Source organism: Pinus tabuliformis, chromosome 1_1 (assembly GCF_031772625.1).
Source record: "Pinus tabuliformis cultivar Carrire ecotype Pingquan chromosome 1_1, CPIR1, whole genome shotgun sequence".
Classification (NCBI taxonomy): Eukaryota; Viridiplantae; Streptophyta; class Pinopsida; order Pinales; family Pinaceae; genus Pinus; species Pinus tabuliformis.
The window spans coordinates 17,065,365-17,073,168 of NC_142297.1; positions in this window are offsets into that span (position 1 = coordinate 17,065,365).

The following is a 7,804-nucleotide window of genomic DNA, read 5'->3' on the forward strand; positions in this document are numbered from 1 at the left end:
CTCCTTTGACTGTTGTCGTCAGGCTCGCTTGTCGTTGTTGTTGGGGGTTGTTGCTAATAGATCTAGAGGCAGAGTTTGCAACCTCTGTTCTCTAAGTCTGTTAAATTCAACCAACCCTTCATCTTGATATTTCATTATGGCAAATGCCTTAACCTGCATTATTGACTCAGCGGAGGAGAACAGGTCATCAAACATATCTTCTTTATGATCAAATTTTGACAATTTGGCCTGTTCTAGTGCATTATAGGCAACTTTGCTTGGATCAAATTGCCTATTAGGGAGAGTTGCTAGAGTTAATGATTTAATCTTTGTAGCTTCTTTTTCTGCATGTCTGAGATCATGCAAGCTATAAACACCGCATCTTAAAGGAAAAGAGGGCCAACCCTTCTTCTTATTTTTCTTGAGAGTCTGTGTAACACTCTCAGCAATGATCTGGTAAGCGATTTCCCTTGCTAGAAGTTTATCAGGTATGTATAAAGGGAGGACATGAGGTTCGGCTTGGCTACCGAAAACTCTTATATAAGTGAACTTCTCCTCCCCGAACCATCTCCCTACTGCTGTTAAATCAATCCCAGCTTGGTAGGAAATCTTGGGAGCAGGTTTATCAAAAATAGAATAATGAATAGGCAAGATAAAGCCATTGCAGACTTGGTACAAATGGTGCTTATAAGAGGATTTCCATAATTTCTAATGGTATATGTTAATAGGCATGGGGTCTTGTGGTGTCCACCTCCAGCCGAGCACAGGAAATTCAGAATTAAAACACAAGGTATCTAAAATATAGGCACTGTAATAGAATGGGGGAATTAGCCTTTCAGTAATGCGGGTCTTATTCCTAAACTCAAGAACAACTGTTGCTAGTTTGTCTGAGAGTATAGTTGCCCAGTCCATTATTTCACTGTTACATGCCGCTTCCATTAAGGGAACCATTTCTATAGTGAAATTAGAAGAGTCGTGCAATCCCCACAATCTACACATCATTATTCCAGTGTAGCAATAAGGAGAAGCCAGGGAATCAACCGAGTACTTACCGGAAGATTCATGTTTGTGTTTTGCCGGATTTTGTCTCCAATCCCGGATGGGTTCGGATTCAACTTCATTCTCCTTTCGGAATTTCTCCAGGAACACCTTATTGTATTTCTTCTCTGGCTCAGGCAAATGATACATTTTCCTTAAATCATCAGCCTTGAATGACCCGAAAATTCTCCCGTCTCTGGTGCTGAAGGTTCTATCCATGATTGGGATTTCCTCAATTGCCCACCGCACTACATCCGTATATGGGAGAATTTGTTCCCTAGCTGCTATCCGATGAAGGAAGGAGTCAGCTAAGTCCTTTAGAGTACCATCAGATTTCCGAGTTGAATCTGCAGTAGCTTGTACTGTTGTCACTTCAGGTTCTTCGGCTTCAATCAAGTTGTAGGTACTTTTCCAAGTAGTTTTGCCGAGACCAGAACATGTAGTATTAGATATCAATCCCTTCTTTTTATTTGTTGGATCAGCGATGGCTTGTGTTGTGGCTGGCGCAGCAGCAACGACTGTGGTTTTCTTAGACTTCTTCCCCATTCTGTTTGAGTTTTCTGCTTTGGAAGAATTCTGCACATGAGCGAAAATAAATGTAATACAGAGGAATGATAATGAAAATCCAATATGGTGAGATATATTGATCAATGCGTGATGAGAGAAAACTTTTACAATGGCCATGGATAGAATCCATAGGAAGATTTTAGGACTTACAATTACATTAAATGGCCGTTTAAAACCTGCCAATCCTTAAATGCCCATTATACCGTTAATCGGCCGAATGATTCGTTTAAGTGTGTTGTAGATGTTTTGGCGGTTGAGCGCAGGTGAATCATTGTTCGACAGATCAAGCTTTTAATATGAATTGATCGTAATATCCCTTCATTTTAACGGCTTTTTTGAAATCTGCGCTTTATCGCAATCGGCCATCGGGGAAATCTTAACCTCTTATATTGACACCTTTTGAAACCCCGATCGCCGATAGCGATATCGCATCGCATCGGGGTGAATGGCCTGGGGGCGCTTTAAGAATGTGCATAGAACATTGCCGATAGCCGATAGCGATATCGCATCGGCAGAAACCAATGCGCCATTTACTTATGTTCCTTATGTCATTGCGATATGCGATCTTGCAATCGCTTTATCGCAATGATAAAAGATTGATTTATTTGTATAAATATGATCAAAATGGGTTTTTCAAAAGGTTTTTATAATGTTTTCATTTGGTTTTCGGACCTTTTTGAATAATACAAATATTGATACCAATCAAAATCTAAAGGGACCCATTTCATATGATAGTTTTGTGAATAAAAATTATATGAAATGGGGGGTTGTTGTAGAGCACAACAGACTGTTACATGACATAATACATAACGAAATAAATGTAATGTCCCTTAATAATAATTAATAAATAATAAATAATTCAACTTAACTTCGAGATGAAGTTCCTTAAAGTGGGAGAGTATGTAATGTCCCTTAATAATAATAATAAATATAAATAATAAAAATAATTAATAAATAAATAATATTAAATAATAAACATATAAAATAATAAATAATAAAATAAATATTAATAAATATTAATAAATTAATAAATTAATTACATGCTTTAAATAAATATAAACAAAAGAAATAAAACAAGAAAAATAGTAATAATAATAAATTAATTACATGCTTTAAATAAATATAAATAAAAGAAATAAAACAAGAAAAATAGTAAAAATCAGTAAAACTATCAAAAAGTAAAAACAAAAGAATAAAACAAGAAAGCAGTAAGTTGCATGATTGACACATGGAGTGTGTGCATGTGGTTCCCCTTCTAAGGTTTGCTCTATTTAATAGATGGTGAGGAAGATGAGAGGCATTCCATCATTCCAAGATTATATCATTCATTCTCTTGAGAAAATGGTGTTCTAAGACAGCGGAGTCACTGGCAGTAGTACGTTGATTGATGGCTCCGGGGTGGCCAGTTGTAGCAAGTCCTTGCGCAATTGAGCCTACGGTTGGGTGGAGAGTTGTCCCCAAAACCTTGTTGCGGTAAGCAAACTTCAACCACAGGTAAGTTCTACTCATAGTTTGAACTTGATGTTGATTAGTTGATTAATTACATGTTTATTTTGGGCTGTTATAGTGGATTTGTCATGATTAGGCTCCATATATGTATCTTTACAAAACAATGATAAAATGTTCTTGAAACAAGAGGAATCATGGAATGAACCATTTAAAAAAATAAGACCATCGTCTACAAACGATATATGAGAGAGAGATGTCATGTCTGATATCATGAGTCCCCCCAACGCTCCAACAAAGTGAGCATTTTTTATCAATCTGCTTAGACCTTCCATGATCAATAGAAAAAGCAGGGGGGATAGAGGGCATCCTTGTCTCAGGCCACATTCAGCATGAAAAAAACTAGGTGCAACCCCATTGATGAGAATACTATAGGAAGTAGAAGAGAAACAACACATGATCCAGTTAATGAAGGAATGAGGGAAGCCAATATGAGTGAGGATGAGGTGTAGATAAGACCAGCTAGCCCGATCAAAGGCTTTGGAGAGATCGATCTTGAGAATAATGGATTTTTTGTTCTGTTTCTTGATTGAGTGAAGGCCTTCCTGAGCAGTCCCTATGGCTTCATGGATCTGACGGTGGCTGAGGAAAGAAAACTCCTCCTTGGAAATCATCCTGGATAATATTGGTTTTACACGAAGAGCAATGATTTTGGATATAATTTTGTAGATGCAGTTGCAGAGGGATGTGGGTTGAAAATCGTGAAAGGTAAGGGGTTTTTCAACTTTAGGGATGAGGGTGAGGAAGGGTGAATTGAAACCCTTTTACATCCTGCCTGAAATTCTGCATTCCTCGATGGCCAAGAGAAGATCCGGCCCTATGAGTTCGATAAAAGTGTTGTAGAATTCCATGGGCCACCCATCCGGCCCAGGGCTTTTGTCCCTGTTGAAGCATTTCAGAGCTGCTTATAATTCCCCCAGTGAAACAGGCTTGGTTAAAGTCTCTGCTTCTTCCATCTCAACAAATCTAGGGAGAACCTCAGCGATGCAGAGTATCTCGGGGAGGGTGGCTCCCTTGGGTGCCTTGAAAATATGAGAGAAATGGCGCATACCCATATCAGCTAGCTGATTGAACGTACTAGCCTCCTTGCCCGAGTTGTCACGTAATTCCCAGATTGTATTGATGGACTTTCTCCCTCTGGCATATTGTTGAAAGAACTTGGAGTTCTCATCCCCTGCCTTTAACCATATTTCTCTGCTTTTTAAGCGCCAAGTTTCCTCTTTTTGTCTCAACAGTTTGATTTTTTCCATTTCCAGTTTGATTAATTGTTCCTTTGACTCAATAGTTGCATAACTAGAAAGCCCTTCGTTTTCCAATTTATTGAGGACCCCTTTAATCCTTTAAAGCTCAACCTCATCCTTTTGCTACTTGATCCTTGCCCAACAGATGGTTTTCGATTTTAAATGGGCCAAGTTGTTTGCAATAACCTCAGTTGGGGAGGATTTGATATCCAGGCTACAATGATTCCAATTTTCTCTTACTAATTTGTGGAAATCTGCTTCAGTAAGCCAAGTCAAATTGAACTTAAAGGGTGAATGGGGTTTGTGGTTGGCATCCCGAATCTCCAAAAGATCGAGGAATGGTTTGATTGCCCCCCTGATCCCAGCCATTGACGAATGCGATCCAGTCTGGTTAAAAGAGGATCCCTTATTAGGAAACAGTCCAGTTTTCTGGCCAAAGCATCCTCCCTAGTTCTTTTGTTCCTCCAAGTTGGAAAAAGCTTTGCTGTTTCAATGTTCAGTTGGTCATGTGAATCCAAGAATACTTCAAAGTAGGATATTAAGGGGTCTATCTGGGCTCTGTTACCCTAGGATTCTGCCAACCCTAAAGTGAAATTTAGTTCCCACCAATGATCAAATTTCCAGCTTGCATGAAATCAGTTTCCAGGAGTCTTTCTTAGAAAAATTCCCTGTTATTGCAAGGCCCATAGACGTTAATGAGCCTAAGGGGAATGTTGATATCTAGTGAGGTGATATCAGTGCCTAGGTAACCCTCCCCTCCCCACCCAAAACATTATCCAATCTTATCGATCTTTTGTTATACCCCAGGGCACAACCTCCCGAACGTCCTCTTACATCCAAGAAATGAAATGCCCAGTCTGGAAGAATTTTCATGAGCACATTGTTTAAAGAGCTCCCTTCCCCCAAAGTTTCTTGCAAAAAAATTACATCCAGTCACTCCAAATAGCATAACCTTTTTAGTGCCAGTTTCTTGTTCGGGCTGGCCAAACCCCTACAATTAAAAGAGAGGCACTTCATGGGGTAACCTTTGTAGGGTTTCCCTTTGCTCTAAGGACCTGATCAATGGGAGACTGAATGCTCGAGGCCACCTTAATACCAACCCGCTTGATGGCTTTGGATAAGTGAGATTGTCTTTCGTTGGGGGGCTTCGAGGGAAAGGATGGGAGGGGGTCCTCATCCAAGCCATAGGAAGTGGTCTGAGAAATAGGTAAGGATCACAGGTTGTATCGGTGAGAACCACTAAAGCTAGGGCTGCCTCTGGAAGTCAGGGGAGGGACATCCTGAGTAATGGTTGGGGAGGTACTGAGGGTTAGAGGAGGAGCTGATACCACATGAAAATTTAAAGAACAAAGTTTTCTTACCCCAGTGCCTAGACCCAAAAATAACACAAAAGCAGATGCACTACCAGCAAACATATAGTCATGTGAAAACATAGGAGAGGGAGGAAGAGTATCGGAAAACGTCGTTGATCCTTTGGAGCGGGATCTGGTGGTTTGAGCAGAGAGGTCCCCGAGTCCATTTGTGAAAGCGCCACCCCAGGAGTGTCCCATCTCGGCACTGGAACACCGGGAAGGCCCACCAGAGAAGGAACCACTACCTCCATCGTTTGTGTGCTTTCCGAAACCAGAGACCTCGGGGGATCTGACTGTTTCCTAGAGAGCAGAGGGAAATCTTTGTACAAGTGTCCTACCTCGTGGCATCACCTGCATCGAAAGGGGATGCCCTCATAGTCTAAAATCTGCCACCTGGTGATCTTGCCCATCTGTAACCAATAGCTCTCCACCAGTCCTTCCCTGGTGTTTAAGTGCACCATAATTCTTGTGATTGCCATATAGCTTGTATCCTGATACGATTTATCATGGTCCAGGTATACTCCCATGTCATCACCAATGCATCGAAAATGTCCTCTACCTAGAATTGGAGAGGGAGGGTAGGGAGACGCACCCAAATTGGTCCAGATCTCATGTTCTCTTTCTCAGGGTCGAACAATGACGACTAACGCTTGTGCAGGACATGAGTCATTTCGATGTGCCAGTACCTGGTCAAGACCCAATCCACCGATTTCGGTTGTGAAAACATGAGGGCGAACCAGCCCCTTGACATTGTGATGACGACTGAGAGTTGCACCATCAGGTTCCCCCAAACCTCTGTTGTCCATTTTTTTAGTCTTGCTGAGTTATAATTCCGGCCACAGACTCTGCCCACCAGGACCATGCTCTCCGTCAACGCCACTTGGTCCATGCTAATGCCAGCCTTGAATACAAGAAGCCGACCACGCTCCTAAATCTTAGATAGATTTGATCTTTGCCCCCCCTAGGTATGATTTGTGGGCTTAAGGGTTGTTGTGGTCCCTCCACCTGAGGGTTTTCATTCGAGTCCGAAGCCCTGTTTTCTTCCGGCCCTAAGTCCTGTATAGAGATGCCATCGAAGAACCCTGATGAATGGGTGATTGAGGCAGAAACCGGGAGGGAAAAACCATCATGTGCCACCCCAAGGACTTTGTGGAAATGAGGCGAAGTAACTCGCAAATCCAGTGTCGTTCCACAGAACCCCACTGTAGTCACACCTACGCAGCCCTGAATAGTTTCGAAACTCTGCTAAGCATGTGTCCAGGTCTGTAGTTCCAAAGGAGACAAAATGGAAAGAAAAGGTGAGTGAGTACCCTCACCCAGACAGAAAAGGCCTTTTGACATCGCGATTACTGGTTGAGAGAAACCTAAACCTTGGAGGGATACCTCCATGTCTTTCATTAGCGAGGATAGTTCCGAAACCTGCACAACCTGTTGAAGGATTATTTATGGTTCCTTCCCCACACCCGGCATGTGTTTATCTTCCACCTAGATGTCCGATGGGGCCAAGGTGTCGGACGAATAGTCAAGCTTCTTCATATCCATGCATAAACCCAACACCGTTTGAATGAACCGGTTGTTGTTCCGAGAATCCTAGGCGAAGCCCTCGACAAACGTACCCTAGGTGAAGAATTCAAAGCTCTAAGAGACGACAGTCAAACCCAAATCCTTTCCGCCGCGTTCGTCGAAAACCAACCCTAACTGCCACAAAAAAACCAAACAAAAACCCTTCCCGACCTCTGTCTATGAAAACAATGGATAAAGAACCCCGAGAAGAAGGATATAATTAAAAGGATACTTTCGGTCTGATACCTTGTGCCGACCGTGTCTCGAGCCCAAGCACAAGTGGAGAGAAACAATAAGTTACCGGGAAAGGAGAACACTAGAGTCACGTGAATGCACAATAATGGTCATAGGTAGGTTTCCAACGAGGGACCTCTGTTAGCAGTATCAAAACTTGCAAAAAAACCCTGCAAACCATAGCCTCTCCTTCGAAACCCTCCCATTCCCGCAACATTTTCGCCACATTCACATCTTCGTTTTTTCTCTCATTCAACATCAGTTTTCCGGTTGATCCTACCTCCCGGAATTGAGAATTCAAATCTCTTTTCCGACTGGTCTCCA